The following is a 16,974-nucleotide window of genomic DNA, read 5'->3' on the forward strand; positions in this document are numbered from 1 at the left end:
AGCACACTCGGTCACCCACCCCCTAAAATAAGTGTACGCTCTACTACAGTGTTACAAAAAGGAAAGCAAATTAATACTCGCCGTTAATTTCGCTTTTTTGAAAGTGGCTCACATTTTTATATATCTCTGTCTAACCTTTTCAGAGGCGGATGTCTGGAAAATTAGACGAACAGAAACAAAGTGACACGTTTTGTTCTTTTACACTTGAAAATAATAAAAACAAAAAGTTGTTTTGTTTTTATGCACGTAACTCTAATTGGTGCTATTTAATAATGAGGCCAATGTCCGCATTCAGGTCGAATCGCCCAAATTCTTAGTGGAATAACTCGCGGTCATGTTTTGATTCCGGCGGAAGTTTACCGCGGAGCAAAAGTGTGTGTAGACTGCAGCGTAAAAGTAGTATAATTATCCTATTCTCTCCACTCTTACGGCCGCACACGTAAGTGTCGCTATTTATTTCCCTTTGAAACCTGATCTAAGAAACACTACCCAGCTCCGTCTACAGGTATACGTGCGAACGAAGCCCATATTAACGAATCAAATGAATGAAAACTGCCGCGATAACAAAAGCTTCGGATTAAATAATGATGGTAGACAATGGAATAGTTCATCTTCCGGGCTTACCGAAAACGCTCCATTAGACGCGCGAACAAAGACTTGCGAAAGTAATTGGAACCACCGATAACCGTTTTCATCTATCTCCCATTTATCTTTCGCCAAATGCATCAGCAGTTTCGGACAATGAAAGTTATTTATAGCGATCAATCGGTTTATACTTTTTTTTTTTTTCAAATAGCTTACGGTTACATATGATTCGGGTAACATGTTCCAATAACTGACATGTGACCAGCTCAACCGACGTCGCCGTATAAACACTGTTGTGCTTCGCCTTCGCGAACTATGTATATTTCATTATGGCAAATTACGTTTAATAGAAAACGCGGGTGGCCAACAGCGTCGGGCATTCAACCTAGTCGATCAGATTGGTGAGGAACCGCGCTATGGGGTTTTAAGTGCGGATGACAAATCCCTTTAAGATACCCAAAATATTTATACCATTTATTTTATTCCGTTGAAATGCTCGTCTACTTAACTCAAAAGTATATTGATGTAATATAAAAAGCCAAAACAATAATTGTCTAAAACTATTTTTTTTTTTTTTTGCTGCATTAATTGGACGATGTTGTTTAAAATCGGTGCATCAACGCACAGCACTATAATTCTTCTCGACCGGGCATTGCGGTGGTCAGTTTCGTGTAGTGAAATCTAGAGGAGGGGGGGAACTGTTCATTCTCTTCGACAATAACAAAAAAAAAAAAAAAAAAATAGAATCAACGAACCCCCGTTACAAAGGCACATGTTGCTGTTTCAAATGGCCGGGACCGGGAAAATGAAGTGAAGTATGTTTCTCTAAGTATGCAACATATAAACATAATCTAAAAAAAGAAATAATAATAATAACTTTTTTTTTTTTTTTTTTTTTTTTTAACTTTGCAGCACATCAGCTCGAAGACTATTACGCGCATAGACGCGTAAACTTAAAAAAAAGAAGCTAGCATCACCTGGCGTTGGAAGGGTGCAGCATTTTAACGAGCCAACATACGCAGATTTCGAGAAACCGTTAGGGATGGCGAAACATCAAGGGGGGCACCCGTGCATAAAGGCACCGGGTTACACGCAGGGAAATCCGTAAAAGCCCAAGCGCACGTGCGGGAGGAGAGCGGCGAATGCAAGCGATGAGGCAGGCTAGGTGACTCATGGCGGAGCCCAGACGGCACCATTGATCCCGCAGGTAGACACACGGGACCGGCGAGGACAGAGACACGTCATCCCATCGGCGCCGCCAACCTTCGATTTCGGGATCAGGCGCGCCGCCATCCAATCGCGTCTGACGCCAGGACATAAACTGCACACACCCCGTTTCAGCTCTATGCCTTGGTAAAGGCCGGAAGCTGCGGCCCCCTCCTGAGCCAATAAGAGCAGAAAGGGTGAGCCGCGTGACGGCGCACCACTTGCGGAGTGCACCCCCTTCGGTACGTTGTCACGTGACGCGTGACGTGACGCTCTAGTTGGTTCGCTGGGGCATCAGGTTTCACTCTTTACTAAGTTGATCTGAAATGAGGAAGAGAAGGGGAAAGGACACCGAGCACGAATGCACCGAGGAGGATCATCGAGGGAAGAAAGGTTCATCAGACCGCTGACGTGTTTGTTTATTGTGTTCGAGAACTCGATGCTGTGATAAGGGCTTGAGCTCTCACAACTACGAGACATGGCTCGCATTTGGGCGAGAAGAACAGAGAGCATTGGTTGCAGACATGTAAACAAGTCCGAATATTCTTTTTATGCTTGCGCTAGAGCTATGCGTTCACAATGAGGGCGTTGGAAGACCGATGGAAATCATCTATGGAAGCGCGAAATCATATACACAATGCATGGGTTGGAAGGTTGAACGGGAGACGAAATTTCCGGCAAACGTACCAGTAACTACCCATCGATCCAGCGTCATCACCAACAAGCTTTACAGCCATATGCAGAGTGAACACCCAGCCCAAGACAAAACACAGGCGCAAGGACGTCTTGCAGTAAACAAATCAATAAAATATATTGAGAAGGGACTACTTGGCCTGCCAGATGCGGTGTTCGCTGCTCAATGGCAAACAACGTTTATGGGACAGTCGCAAAAAAAAAATATATATATATATTATATATATATATATATAGGCCTCTTTATTTCGTTGTAAGCTTAAACACAGACAGGCCAACATTTTTAACTATAAAGTCGTACGCGCCATTTCTGATGACAAAACCAACAGGACCTATAATAATAATAATGATAGATAGATAGATAGATGATGCCTATGACATTTATCGTTTATTTATGGTGCTTCACCGTTTTCCACCATGCGCTGTAACTCGGCGCTGCAATCTCGTCAACGTCTATACACTTATAACTTCCTTTGCTGGTTATTTCGTCATCAATAAACATATTCAAACTATTACGACCCCATCAGCAAAGAAAACCTTTCAGCAATCACTGTTCTTGGTGTCTGTTTATCTATCTTTTTAACCGCACGCAGTGACCAAGTCGCATTATTGGATGAGTTTTAGTACATAGTTCCACCTCCGATAACGATACGGTGCATGCGCAAAAGCGTCGGCGGAGTATCGGGTACCGTAACTGGAATTATTGGCACGATCCGCTAAAACTGCCAGTGTGTAAATAACAGGCCTGGACGAGCGCTGCCCCCCCCCCCCCCCCCCCCCCGTTTTTCTGTCCCCTCCGTGTAATGTCCCCTCAATGTCCTCTTCAGGACGTCCCCACTGGCTCAAGGAGCCCGTCAAAGAGCTGGTGGTCGCTCTCGGCGAGGAGACGAAGCTAAGGTGCGACGTCATCGGCTCGCCTCAAGCCAGGGTCACCTGGTCCAGACTCAACAAAGAAGGTGCGTTGTACTTCTCCGCATCGTGTCCACGTGCACCGGGAGCACAGTCGAAGAATCCGATAGCGTCAGCGTGGAGACACCAGCGTGTCCGTGAAAGATGTGTACCGCGCCGCTTTATCGCTTCGACCCAATCTTTCAACAACCCACTCGACGGGAACAGCCACCGAAAAAGAACCGCGAAACACGTAATCTCGATCGGCCTCCTGCCCGTCGAGTGTCCCGACTCTAGTCCCGACAATATTCCAACGCCGACAAAGGAGGCAGTCGGGAAGGACAATAATCCGAAGTGTATGAAACCAACAAGGCACATGCAAGGGGGTTGACAAAACGTCCAACGATTTTCGTTAACAATTTTCAGTAACGGGTTCCGAGAAAGCATGGCCCCAGACACGGCGTCAATCATCAGGTCGAACACGAATCACTGAAACGAGGAACGATTAAATAATCCCGGACTTAGAGTATATCAAAGGAACGCAGTATGTTGCTTTATTAAACCTCTCGCGGAACCCCTCGTCCCTATTACCCATCAACCCACAGCTGGAAAGAAAACAGAAAGGTATATCTAAAAACAAAAGCAAGCAAACTAGAAAACAATGCAAAAGTTCAAACATCCAAATTTAAATGACGAATTACGCGAACGACGCAAGGTGCCTCTAAATCTAGCAAACACATTAAAGTCTCCATTAGGGCCGGTTCGTTTGCACTGCCGTCCGAACGCTCTCGACCCGCAGATTCATTACCGGAAACGCGCAACATTGCAGAAAGACAGACTCGGGCCCTTCAAGATGCTTTCCCCGCCGAACTTGCAGACTTGGTGGAAGAGCCGCCCGGTCCCAGATGGCAAACCGGACGGGATTCGTCCAGCCTCGAGATGGTGTCGGTCTCGAGGGACGACGTCGGCACGTACCGATGTCGCGCCGACAACGGACTCGGGCAAATCTCCGCGGACATCGACCTCGTTGTAAGGGGTAAGCGCTGACACCGATGGTACAAGAAAGTGCGAGCGAAAGCCGCGCCTTCTGCAGATCCAGGAGCTACGTGACGGCCAACACCGATCTTCGGCCGAAGTAGCCTTGGTCCTCCGGCCATTTTCCTTCGGATCACTTCCTCTTTTATGTCGTACGTAGTACCATGGTTCGAGTACAGTTGTATCACGGCCTTATTAAAAAGGCAACGTACGGATTTATGGTATAGAGATATTCTACTACTTATGGCACATCACCATCCCCAATCCCCCTGCCACGTAATACAAAACACGAGAGATCAGTGTGAGGTCACTGAGGTTCTGTATACCACTCGGTCTACCCGTTCTCATATTCCGCATCTAAGAGTAACGAAGAACCCCGGACTTTACACGGGTCATGGAATAAGTAGTCAGCAATTCTAAAGCTTACCGAAGCTTGGTCACTACTGGGAAATTCAGCCGTGTGAAACGTGAAATTTCTGCTCGAAATCTGCTCTGGTCACTGGCAATCGGCGTTGTGGGTGCGTGTGAATGAGTGTGTACATGGTGTGTGTGTGTGTCTTGCTGCATGTTAAGTGTCTGGGGAGAACAAAAAAAAAAACGATGGCGGAAGATAGGGTGTTCGGGCCTCGGTCCGAACTACTGATCCACGGAGGAGTGACAACGGACGGAGAAAGGGGCCTGGACCGGACGGAGGAAGGAGCCTGGACCACGTAACCCCAGCTAGATCTTCCGGACGTCTGGACAACGAAAGGAAGCTGCAGTGCTGCGCGGGAGCATTGGACGGGCATTCAGCGCAGAACGGATACGACGCCAAATCTCGCCAACCCTGCTCGTAAAGGTACCCCACACATGTCACCATTTTTGTGCATTCATACCCGAGTACGTTTTGGCGGAATGGCGGCGCTATGGCCCAATCATCTCATCGTCACCGAGCAGCCATAAGAGCGCAGCACGTTCAATTAGAACAACAAGCAGAAAAATCATTCAGCGACAAACCCATAAGTTATGACAGTGTTTGTCTTAACGCTATACTCATTACAAGTAATCATTTTATTAATCTTATTAGGTAGTAATTAGAAGAGTAATCTAATTACTTATAAAAATAGTAAAATTACTTCTAACCATTACTATTTTTTTAACCTCCTCTAATTCCTTCCGACACCGAAGACAGACACCGGAAAATACCTAATCGGCGTGAAAATAAACACCGAAATCATGCAGCCCCGGTCATATTCAGCAAAACACTGCCGTTCCAAAGTTATAGACGACAGTGACAGTACCGCTGAATGTGCACGCCCGTTGCTAATGAAAACTTCGAGAACGTTATAAAAAAGCCTCGAAAAATTACTCTGACACAAGAGATGAACGGGTCGGGTCGTGTGTGCGCAAAAAGAGACAAAGAATGATGTAGTAGCGCGCCCAAAGTTATTTTCTCGTGTGACGCTTTGGCAGCCGAGCGCAGGCCTTTCACCTCGGACAAAGCTGACCGTTCAAACAAGGTCCGCGTGCCCGTCAGCGTGATTGACGAGGCAATAGTCTGATTCATTTATCGATTCGCTCTTCGGCGTTCTTAGTACCACCTCCTGGAGCGAAAATATATATATATATATATATATATATAATAATAATAAACGGGCGGCGAAAGCGAAGGGGCCTTTACTCCGGTAGATTATGCCCACGTATCGACCACCCAATATCAGCAATTTCCGGACACCTTATAATTAAATTCCGAAGGTAAATATAAAAACTGAGATACATCTTCGTTAGAAAGATGCGTGGTCACGAAAAGCCCGACGTGGCAATCATATAGAACAAAATTGTTATTTTGTGGCAGCAAAAAAAAAAAAAAAAACGCTTTTTGTGCAGCTGTTTTTAAATATGTCGATTAATCGTATTCCGTTTCAGTCTTGTAACTTATTGTGCCAAAATACTCGGACTGTAGTACCCTCCCAATGGTGTGACTGCGTGTAAAATGCCCGTCCACCAAACGTCCCTCGAGACAGACCTTCCCGCCATACCTAAAGGTACACATGCTGTAAATATGACTTTTTCGTGGGTCTGGCGCTTGACTGTTCGCGATCGTGTCATTCCCATATCATCTTTGATCCTAATCGGTGAACAGTAATGAGGCAACTTTAAAGAAAGCGCACTGAAGAAGCCCTTCATTCGTACATATATAGTGGCAAATATGATGACGCAGCAGAGGGCCATATTCTGCGCGCCAAAACTACGCCGTGCTGTGTATGAGAGGACCGCGAGAGGACCAAATCACTGCGGAGCGAGGACCTATCGGTGGAAGGGCCGCGAATAATGTGCGCAGACATAACGTTTGGAGCGGAAAATATATTCTGCTTCTGCTCGGACGCCGAGCACGGACGCCATGGGAACACGTTAGCCGTGCTCCCAATCTCAACGCAGGTGCGCATGTCTGGATACGGGAGATTTCCGCCTTTCCTCGGTCGGCTGAGGTTGCGGCATTAGTCGGTGAAATCGCCAAAGAGCGAATCACGAAGCAACAAGCGTCGACTTAACACGCCACGCGTTTGTTAAGCTGTCAGCGACAACACCACCTATAGTCCCTTCGAGTAATAAATAAATAATAAATAAAATGTTCGAAAAATGGTCGCTGACAAATTACGGGATGGAAATGGCTGGGTCCAGTTCTGATCATCGCGGTATTACTAGACAGCAAATAAAAACAGATTGGGACTCGCGATAAAAACAACAAAAGAGCCAATCGCGAATTCTGACAAACGCCGATTTCCCAGATTCCGTCCCTCTCTCTGGGGGGACGGTCGATGCCTGTGGTTATACGCAGTTCCCGACGAAATTCTGAATACGCCATTGTGAATTTTGTTTCGTTCAATCGCTCATTTATTTCAGCGCCTACGAAGGGCCACATTCTTATATTCCCTGAAAACTTGAGAAACGCAGACGTGGCTTCTTATTAGTTGTTACATTCACGCTCATTGCCTCGAGATTCGTTTTACGGCGTTCTTGTCAGCTAACGCCGTCAGGACTTGCTTGTCCCTGCGCGCGGCGAATTTTTCGAATCAAATTCTGAGTTTCGTCATCGGCTGAGATCATTCTATAGTTCGTCGGGGTTAACTAATTTCGTGTGTGTAGAACAAACTTTTTTATACATTTACAGAGTGTTGTTTTCGCTGATATTTAAAACACGCCAATGCAGAGTTTGTGTCGTTCATTACTCGATTTATACGAGTGCTCCACAAGCAAATAGCACGTAACGTTCTTTTTTTTTTTTTTTTTGTATATTTCTGAATTTTTTGTAACCCGCGGTCGAAACGAATCTAAACAAAGGACGGTTGAGCGCAGGATCCGAACGGCGTCGCCCTGCCAGCAAGAGGCACGCCCGCGCAGGGGCGCTGCGGGAGCGGAATCAATAAACGCGGGCCGATGAAACGAGCGCGGGGGTAACGCACCCTTCATTAACAATCACTTGACACGCTCGGCACGTCGCCCGTCTCTTCCTGGTCGCTTCGCCAAAGATAGCGGAAGCGCACCTGCACAATGCGCGCTACTACACCGCCGAGCATTTTGCCTCTAACGAGCGAAAACATCGTCGCAAAAGCTTTTTGCGTACCGATACATACGTTCGCTACGCGAAGGTAGTACCCTCGGAAGCTCCAGCGAGCGTGCTGTGCCGCTATGCACTCGAAAACACCGAACATCCGTCTTCCACTAGTCGGTTCAACCAATCAAAAAAGGCGATCGGGATTGTTCCGTAAAAGCCATGTCGGCTCCTGTGGCAAGACAAATAAGAAAGAGGGGGGGGGGGGGGGGGGGGGGGGGGACATTTTTTTGTTTTTGTTTTTTTATAAGGCAGCTTACTCATTAGAGCTATAAAAACATCAGCTACCATTGTGATGTGGCCTTGCAGCTGAGCACGTATACATTTTGAGCACGTATACACTAAATAAAAAAAAGAGCACGTATACCTTTTGAGGCGGGCATTTTGCACCACCGAATTTGTTTTTCTCGGTAGCTCCAAAGCAGAAATAATCGCCAGCATGTTGCGATGACGACAAGCGAAAACAATGTGTTCATTGTCTGCACTGATTAGAGGAGGGTCAATGATTGGCATTTGAGCGCATTATATAGCGCACTCGGAACGCCGTTAGACTGAAAGGGTCAGAGAGCGTGATACGAACAAAAAACCTCTGGTTTCAAACTTGTTATCGGCCTTCACTAACAAATGAATGACTCCGATTCGAAACTTTGTGCGGTAGAATGTGCCTTCCGGGAACTAAAAACTTGGGAGCTAAATCTAAAATTTGTCGCTGCTTTACACAATAAGTAGAACGCAAAAAAAAAAAAAAAAAAGGAGGGCACATCGTGTTTGTATTTAGTTCGCTAACCGTGGCGCACACTGAACTAGAAGGTTGTGAGCACCGTTGACACTATAAACGGCTTTTTGGTTGCAAACGCAGCAATTCCTCGGCCGCATAGTCAGGCCGTTATTTTACGGGAGGTATAAAGGTAGCGAAATATTATCTTCTCGAGTCTGAGCGAGCCGTTGTCATAAAAAAAAGCTCTTCAGTTTGAAATAGAGATAATTTCGTCGGTCTACGAGACTTATAAGTCAGGTATATCCGCTGCATATTTTTTTTTTATTATTCAAACTAGCGATTTCGTAAAACTACTGGAGTGATCTGTATTCAGACGCGTGTACTATAACAATTCCTAAAACCCCATGGTTTTCCAATTACTGCAACCAGTACGAATGGGAAGCGTAAAATTTTCCAGAAATGGAAAGCGCAGAACCTATATGTTCCGCGCTTTCGATTCCTGTCGACCTCTGCCAAACGTCACCAGTTCTCAAACCCTCTGTGCACTGGACGCACTGACATTGTGAGGAACACGACGAAGAAGAATGACTGGTGTCCCCACACGCGTATCGTCGGGAATGTTTTCTGGATATAACGATTCGCTCATGTGCTGCAATTTTGATACTGACGCGGTTCCTTTGATGGGTTTTCTAGATGTTCTGCAAGATAACTAACAGTGCAAGGAAGTTTATCTTCTCTATCTTGTGAATAGCGTGTTTCCCTTACAAATTACCCTCCCCTTAGCGCGACCGCAATCTTTCAGCGCCTCTTTCGCAGGGAGGCAGTTTCTCATCGACCTGCTCCATGCCAACGACCGAGTGACCAGCCTTCGGGGACCATCTGCCCTTCCAAAGCTGCACTTCGAGAGCCGAGACACCTTTCGCCTCGCGGGCAGCGCGGATGACTTGAGGCCCGTCACGTGACCCTGATTCTTCGGACGGCAAAACGGAGCACCCCTACACCAGAAGCCGCCGAAAACAGGCAAGCCCTCAAATTAAACGAACATCGCGTGCATGCCCCATGGTGAACGAAATCTTATATTCATTTTCTTTTTAAACGTGCTCTCATTTTTTGCTGTATTAACACACACTCCACTTGCAAAAAAAAAAAAAAAAATTGCTCGGTTTGTTGCGTCATGGAATTAAACGAGCAAAGTAAAAAAATACACACGCATACACACATGAATTTAGATGCATTTCCTGCGGTAAATTATTTTATCGTCGTTAAGTTATCAACGACACGGTGCAAACATGGCGTGTGTACACCTAAACATCGGTATCAGCGTAATAAAAAATATATATATTATCTGTACTGAAAGCACATTAATTAAAAGAGAAATCAAAACAGAGGGCAATTGCGTGCGTGTTGAGAAGTCGTTCTTGTCCGTTGTCCACCGAAACTTTCTCGCGAATTTCAGGAAAGTACCTCCCCCCCCGCCCCCCCCTTCCCCCTTTTCAAAAAAGAAAAAGAACCGCATTACACAGTATTTTAGCGCGGACCTCCTCGCAGCCTGCATGGGTGCAATCGAACACATATGTCCGCTCTCGTGCACGTCTTTTTTATTTTCCTCAGCCACGCACTCCGGCTTTGGAGGTCAGTCACGTCGCGGTCCAGCACCTGCCGCTCCTCCGTTTACCCTCCGAGATGTACACCTTCTATTTAAAAATTATGCGCCGGGCGTTTTCGTTTTCCACATCACCTGCGGACCTAAGCCAATGAATTCGCTGGCACTTACCCTTATAGTTTAGTCCTTCGTTCGAGCTACAGCCCCTAAATAAGCTTCGCGTCAGAGTAACGAGACTGCGGTTATCTTAATGCTCAAAATCATTGTTGCCATTCTTTTTTCTTGAGTTTTATCTGAAATCGCAGAAAAAGTTTTCCCGTTTGACTGGAAGTGTTAAAACAGTCAGTGACGAGCAACGCGATCTCGACGGACCTTTCTGACGCACAATCTAAAGCTTGCGAAAATATGGCATTGTCGAATCCTATGACGATTCGAAACGTATAACGATTCGCCAAAGGGAAAATGGAGGGCCGATTCTCTAAGCGTATCTCATTCGGTGGCTCTAGCTACAGCAGAGCCGTCTTCAATTAACCTCCAGAACCGTCATTCAAGGTATACGGAGTCGGCGCCATGCGTTCGCAAAATGTCAGCGCGACCCCATCACGGGCAAGCCAACTATTCGCGAATGACCCGTCGACATTGACATCGAGTTAAACCGTGACCTCATTGGCACTATTACCAATGTTCACCAGATGACCGATACGTCGTAGTATCGGTCATCTACACAGAAATCGCTACTCGGAATAATGCAGTTCAAGAAGCGAGTACAAGTACATGAAATCGCATAAAGTGCAAAAAAAAAAAAAAAAGGACATACATTTTAGCGAAAAGCGTGTCAGAAAAGAAACAAGCACGATATGACAAAAACAAAGTAAATTCATTCTCACCTTCAGCTACTCATATACATATAAATACACTCTCTTCAATTCAGGACGTTGTTCGATGTCGGTTCACGCGTGGCGAGAATACATTCCACGGAAAACATATTCTAGCTCCTGCAGCGTCCTGCATTGGTGTCACTGGTGGCCTTAACCGTGTGCGCTGCTGCTGAGCGCGTGCTGACGGCGAGCTTCCGCAGTCCTTTTCGAGCGTGCATCTAGCACCATCAAGGTTGTCGGTCTTAGCAGGCTATTAATGTGAGCTCGTTCTGAGCATGCGCTCTAAACAGCAGCCACAAATATGGCGTCCAGTGAAGCCGTAATGAGAAAAACAGCGCATACTGGACGAAGAAACAGAAAAGGGAACACGTGTGATATACATATAAGCGTGCCGCATGTGCAGGGAGAGTTGTACGCGGTGTCGGGATTGAAAAAGGCGATTCAGCGTGAAGCTCGCGAGATACACTTCCCCCTTCGTGCCTAGCGAGTTTCGACGAGTGCCGCGTTAACGCACCAGCGGAGCGTGAAACTCCAAATCGACGCAACTCTGCCACACATACACACCCACGGGTATACGAGCAAGCGAACCAGACCGCGGCGCGACGAACCGCGGCTACTGCACCACGGCCACGCCACAGCAGCCCCTAGATCGCGTCATCATCATCGGCCACGACACGCGCGCGGCGATCCGCTGCACTGAGTAATCGGTTGCACCCCGGCAGAAAAGAAAATGGAAAAAATATACGAAAGAGACCTCAATACCGCATTCAGATACACTACGACTGCATGCAAACTCTGCTCGCGATGCCATGCGAGTACCTACGCAGGACGATATCAGAGAGGGCACTTTCGTCGTGTATTCGATGTCTCTGAGAGTAAAGAATCCAGTCGTGCTGAGGAAAACAAACGTGTCAATCGAATCAAATTAGGAAATCGCCAAAAAACATATTGTGGCTGAAACCCGTTCAAGCGAAAAAATGCGACTGATCATGAAATCCGGCGTCTCATCGCGATTTCTCTGCTTTGAACTTGAGAGGATGCTCGCATTTTTCCTGAAAGGTAGAAATATCAGTCATTACTTGTAATGTCACCCCCCCCCCCCCCCCCAAACCACCTATCATCAAAACATATCTTTTTCAGTGACATGTTTTTGAAAAGAGAGGTACTACTTTATTAAGATTTTCTAACACAACACTCCTCTTACCGAAAATACTTGTTGCTGTTGTTTTTTTATATGGGCAACACTAAAAGCATGGCGAAAGCAAATCCAGTTTCTCGGGCACTATACTAGGTACGAGTGGAAACACTTCTTCGTTTCGACAGTCACAAGCAAAAAAAAAAAAAAAAAAAAAAAAAAAACAACGTCAAAAAGCAGGATGAAATTTAAGCCCTCCACAGTTCACACCCGACAACTTTTACAGCAAACGGTGGAACGTCAATCAATGTGAAGGAAATCCACGAAGAAAGCGCACTTTTCACACAGAAAAATAATCTCCGGAGGCTCACGAACAGACCAAACTCGCGAAAAACGATCGGCGTTGTATACGTATCGCGTTAGTCACGACCGGGAGTGAACAACCGAAGGAGCCAATCCCAACCTTGCCCCCCCCCCCCCCCCCCCCCCCCCCCAGGGCGGGTATCTATAACCCCGAACTGTACAAACATGGTCCACGCCGCTATCAACCGCCACCACCGCTACAAACCCACCATGGCGAGAAAAAGCGCGCTCGCACGGCGGCGTGGCGAGTCAATGAACCTGGAAGAAAAAGCGTGCGTGGCGACGTCGTACGGATTTTTTGCGCTCTCAAAATCTCCCGCGAACCACATCAATCCCGCCACCTTCGTCCTCAGTTATTATGTATTAGGACCATCTTTCCCTCTTCTTCGTTCCCCCCTCTTCCCAATCCCCAAGGTACCATCGATCCAAAAGAACCCTTTATAAAACGCAGAGAGAGGGCGAGCGGAGGCGAACCGTAAAAAAATTGAAAAACGCTAAAAACACTCAACTATAGGTTGACATCAAAAAGAAGTAAAGCTAAACAGCGAACTGATAAAAAACAGCGTAAACGATCTAAAAAAAAAAAAAAACTATTGAATCGGGCAATTGCGCGCTTCCCTTCAGTCAACCGGACAGCTGCATGAGATGAGGAGTAATACATCTAAAAAATAAATAAACACCGAGAGTTCGCTGGAAAAGAAATTAACCCCCCAACACGAGGCGCACCAACATGAAAATGTCGTAGGAACAATGACGCCAGCGAAGAAATCTGTCAATGCGATCGATACAGAAACGCGCGGAGGCGGCGCCGGCCGGTGTTCCCCCTCGCCCTTTAACTGCTTCCCTTCCTCATGGCCAGCTTTGCCTAAGCTTTTGTAACACCTCTCTCTCGCTCTTTTACGCGCCCCGATAGTTTGCCGATATCAGACGCAATTAGCGTTACCTTGCATTTTTTATGAGACATGGCAGCTTCGCGCGCGATGAAAAACGCGACAAGGTGGGCAAAGTGTCGTTCAGACCGATGACGATGATTGTTATTGCGTGGTACACTCCGCGAACACAGCTGCTCCAGGCCGCACGAACGATTTGCGTCACCGGTTATGGGCCTTTTGTCTATCGTCTCTCAACCTGAGTCTGCTAAACTAAGATACAAAAAAAAAAAAATTAATAAAAGAAAATAAGAAAACATTCGAAGAATTTAAGTTGGGACGCCGCAACAACAGCGACACTTGTGTTCGCTCGTGCTTTTCGCCAACATTTCTACGACGAACCGCCGGGATCGCTACATCAGACAGCATAGAACATATGAGCATTCTTTTTTTTCTTTTTTAAGTCATATGTTGCCATTTTGGGACCACTTTCTGTGCATGGGCGGGATAGGACGTTAAACACACCAGTCAGAGACGCGTTACAGGCGGCGTAATTATAGTGGGAGCTATATTACCGAATTCGTAGGAACATTTCCCCCGTTGTACTCCATGGAAAAGGCTGGGGGTGGGGCCACTTTTCAATTGTCTTTGGTTACTTGAATACATATATACGTATAGCAAAATGGGGAATGTTGGCACAACATATACGTCGGCTCGGTATACACTGGACGACAGTTGATTCAATCAGAATGAATATACACCCACACCGACGGACGCAGGAAAAAAAAAATGCATCTGGTATTTCACCCGACAAGGTCATTTTTTGCGTCTGCGCGGTCTCCACAAGCTCTATTGTATCTCAATTCGTCAAATAGCCCCAAGTATGAAACCTCGATTTCACATTTCGTTCTATAGTTGAGAACTTTAAAAACGGGAAGGTGTACGCCACAGACGCAGGCACTGTTTCAGCGTATATTGTCCACGATATAATACGTACAAATCACGTAACTTACGCAGACGAAAATCCTCGCACAAACTGGTAAAACACTATGCACATCATGCATGCATGCACGCAATACAACCGCGAATATTCGCGGTTAGAGAAAGGGTACGTGGCAAGACCCGCATGGATCGCATAGTGAATTACTGCGAACAAAATGTAAAATTTTAGTCTTGTAAACTATCCCCCCCCCCCCTCCCCTTTTTCCCCGCCCTTTTGCTATGAAAGCACTACTGCATCGAACAACTCACAACGCGCCGGCTTTATCTTTTTTCTTTTTTTCTTTTAAGAAAGGGAGCGGGGCATTGATTCCACGTTTAAGCGGTTTGGGGTCACGAACATTTCAGAAGTTGGAAAAAGCTGGAAACGACGGCTACGCGCGTCACCCCATATTTTCTCTCCGCAGATTTAAGACGTCAAGGTACCTTGGTTCAAAAACCCCGGCGAGCAACACACAACGTACAACAAAGGGAGCCAAAAGAAATGCGTGAAACGTAATTGACACCTCGCGCCAATTTCGCCTTTCGCTCAAATCTCGGCAAAGGCGCTGCAAATCGTCCCCCTCCCTTCACACTCCATCCCCCTCTAACGCTTGACAAACGTCCAAGAACGAAACAGCTGCGTGACTCACGAACCTATGCACATAAACTGGGACGGGAGATTAGTGAAATCCGTCGCCGAGGCTAATCTCGCCCTGCATTACCAATCTTGCTCCTTTCTTCCTTTTTATCCTGAGTGACTGGTGAAGGATACAGTCGGGGCGAGGCAAGACAGTCGAGGAGGTGTGGGGCGCCCAACTCAAACAATGTCCGGCAGATATAAATGGCGCATGTGTGGGTGCGGGCTGCATGGAAGTTCTGGAGGGAGGACTCGCTTGGCAACGAGGGGGTGCAGTGAAGAAAAGGATACCATTACTTTTCTGTGTACACGCCGGACACGCCTGACTGGTAAATATCTGGAAGATAAAGTGTCCACTGGTTGAAAAAATACAATGTTTCCTTTTTGCTTTTCTTTCCCCTAAAATAAATTTAAAAAAAAAAACAAAAAAAAAAAACAGCACTTTTTGACACGGTGTGTTGTATTGTTCGCTTCCCTCCGAGCCTCGCAGCCACGGGTTTCGGGCCTTGTTCAGCCTGGACATTCGAAATGGTGTGGCTAGCCTTGCGAGCCACACAGAGTACCTCAAGTTCCTCTCAGCCTACGATGGACTGAAGGCAAAAGCTACGGACGGCCAGATCCAATCATGAGTCACTTAATTCCGCCTTATTTCCCTTCGATGCACGTATCGGTGCCCGCGTCTCAGATCGCTGATAGAGATGGGCGGACTGTGGCTCGAATCTAATAGCACTCAGTGACTCATCAGTTTACACTGCGAAGAAAGCCACTATATACAGGCTCTTTACAGTGTCGAAGGGGTTTTTTATTCGGAGCATTATTCGACCACCCCTAACCAATGTTAGGCATGTTATAGATTAGCGTGGAACGTGATTGGACCTGGCGGCCCGTGGCTTTGGCCTTTAGTCCATCGTAGGGTGAGACAGAGTATACTAAAGATTGTTATTATTATTATTATTAATGCGCGTTATATGGGACCCATATACATCCGTAGCAGCGAGGCAATACATCTGATAGTATGAACAAAAGCAGACAATGGTTCAGGCGGTTTTGTTGAGGCTTCTAAAGTTCCCAACAACAGCATGGGACAGCAAGAAGTTCAAGTTTTTAGGTTAATAAAATACTACTATTGACCTTCGAGAAGTGGTGCATTTTTGCAGCCTTTCTGAGCCATGGCCGCTGTATAGGCAGAAGAACAGTTGTATGTTGTTTCAGATTCGGTTTCTTTCTCTAGGGTGCGGTTTACATTACGAGGGGATACGTGCAGCGTTCTCAAAAACAATGCACCTGAGCCCGTACCCCGAGCAGCATCGCCAGGCCAAAGTTATTCCAGACAATGGAAGCCAACACTTGGCTAAAGGCACCGCTGTCAATCACGGGCGTCAGGCTGGAAGCCAAGCTGCCGCATCAACGCTCAATTAACGCGAAGGCCACCAGCTCCATCATCCTGCATGACAAAAGAAGCAGACGAAACAGCTACACCAATGACTCCTCCAATGGCGTCGTTGACGTGAAACACGAATGCGCTATGCGACGGCTGACGCACATATATAAATTCTTTCATGTTTACGGCTGGCCCTTATCGGTGAGATTTCGCAGCGGCCCGCAGTGAAATTTCAGTCCTGGCCCGCTAAATCTGGCGGGAAAATTTATCCGTTAAAATTAGTCGCGAACCAGTGTCGTGACGTCAGTGTCGCGTTACGTCATATGTGTCACGTGACGTCACAGTGTCGCACACGAACACCATCCCCTAAATTTAGAGGGACTTTAGCACTGCAGTACAACCGGGTGTAG

Source organism: Ixodes scapularis, unplaced genomic scaffold (genome assembly GCF_016920785.2).
Source record: "Ixodes scapularis isolate PalLabHiFi unplaced genomic scaffold, ASM1692078v2 PGA_scaffold2__306_contigs__length_199485367, whole genome shotgun sequence".
NCBI lineage: Eukaryota > Metazoa > Arthropoda > Arachnida > Ixodida > Ixodidae > Ixodes > Ixodes scapularis.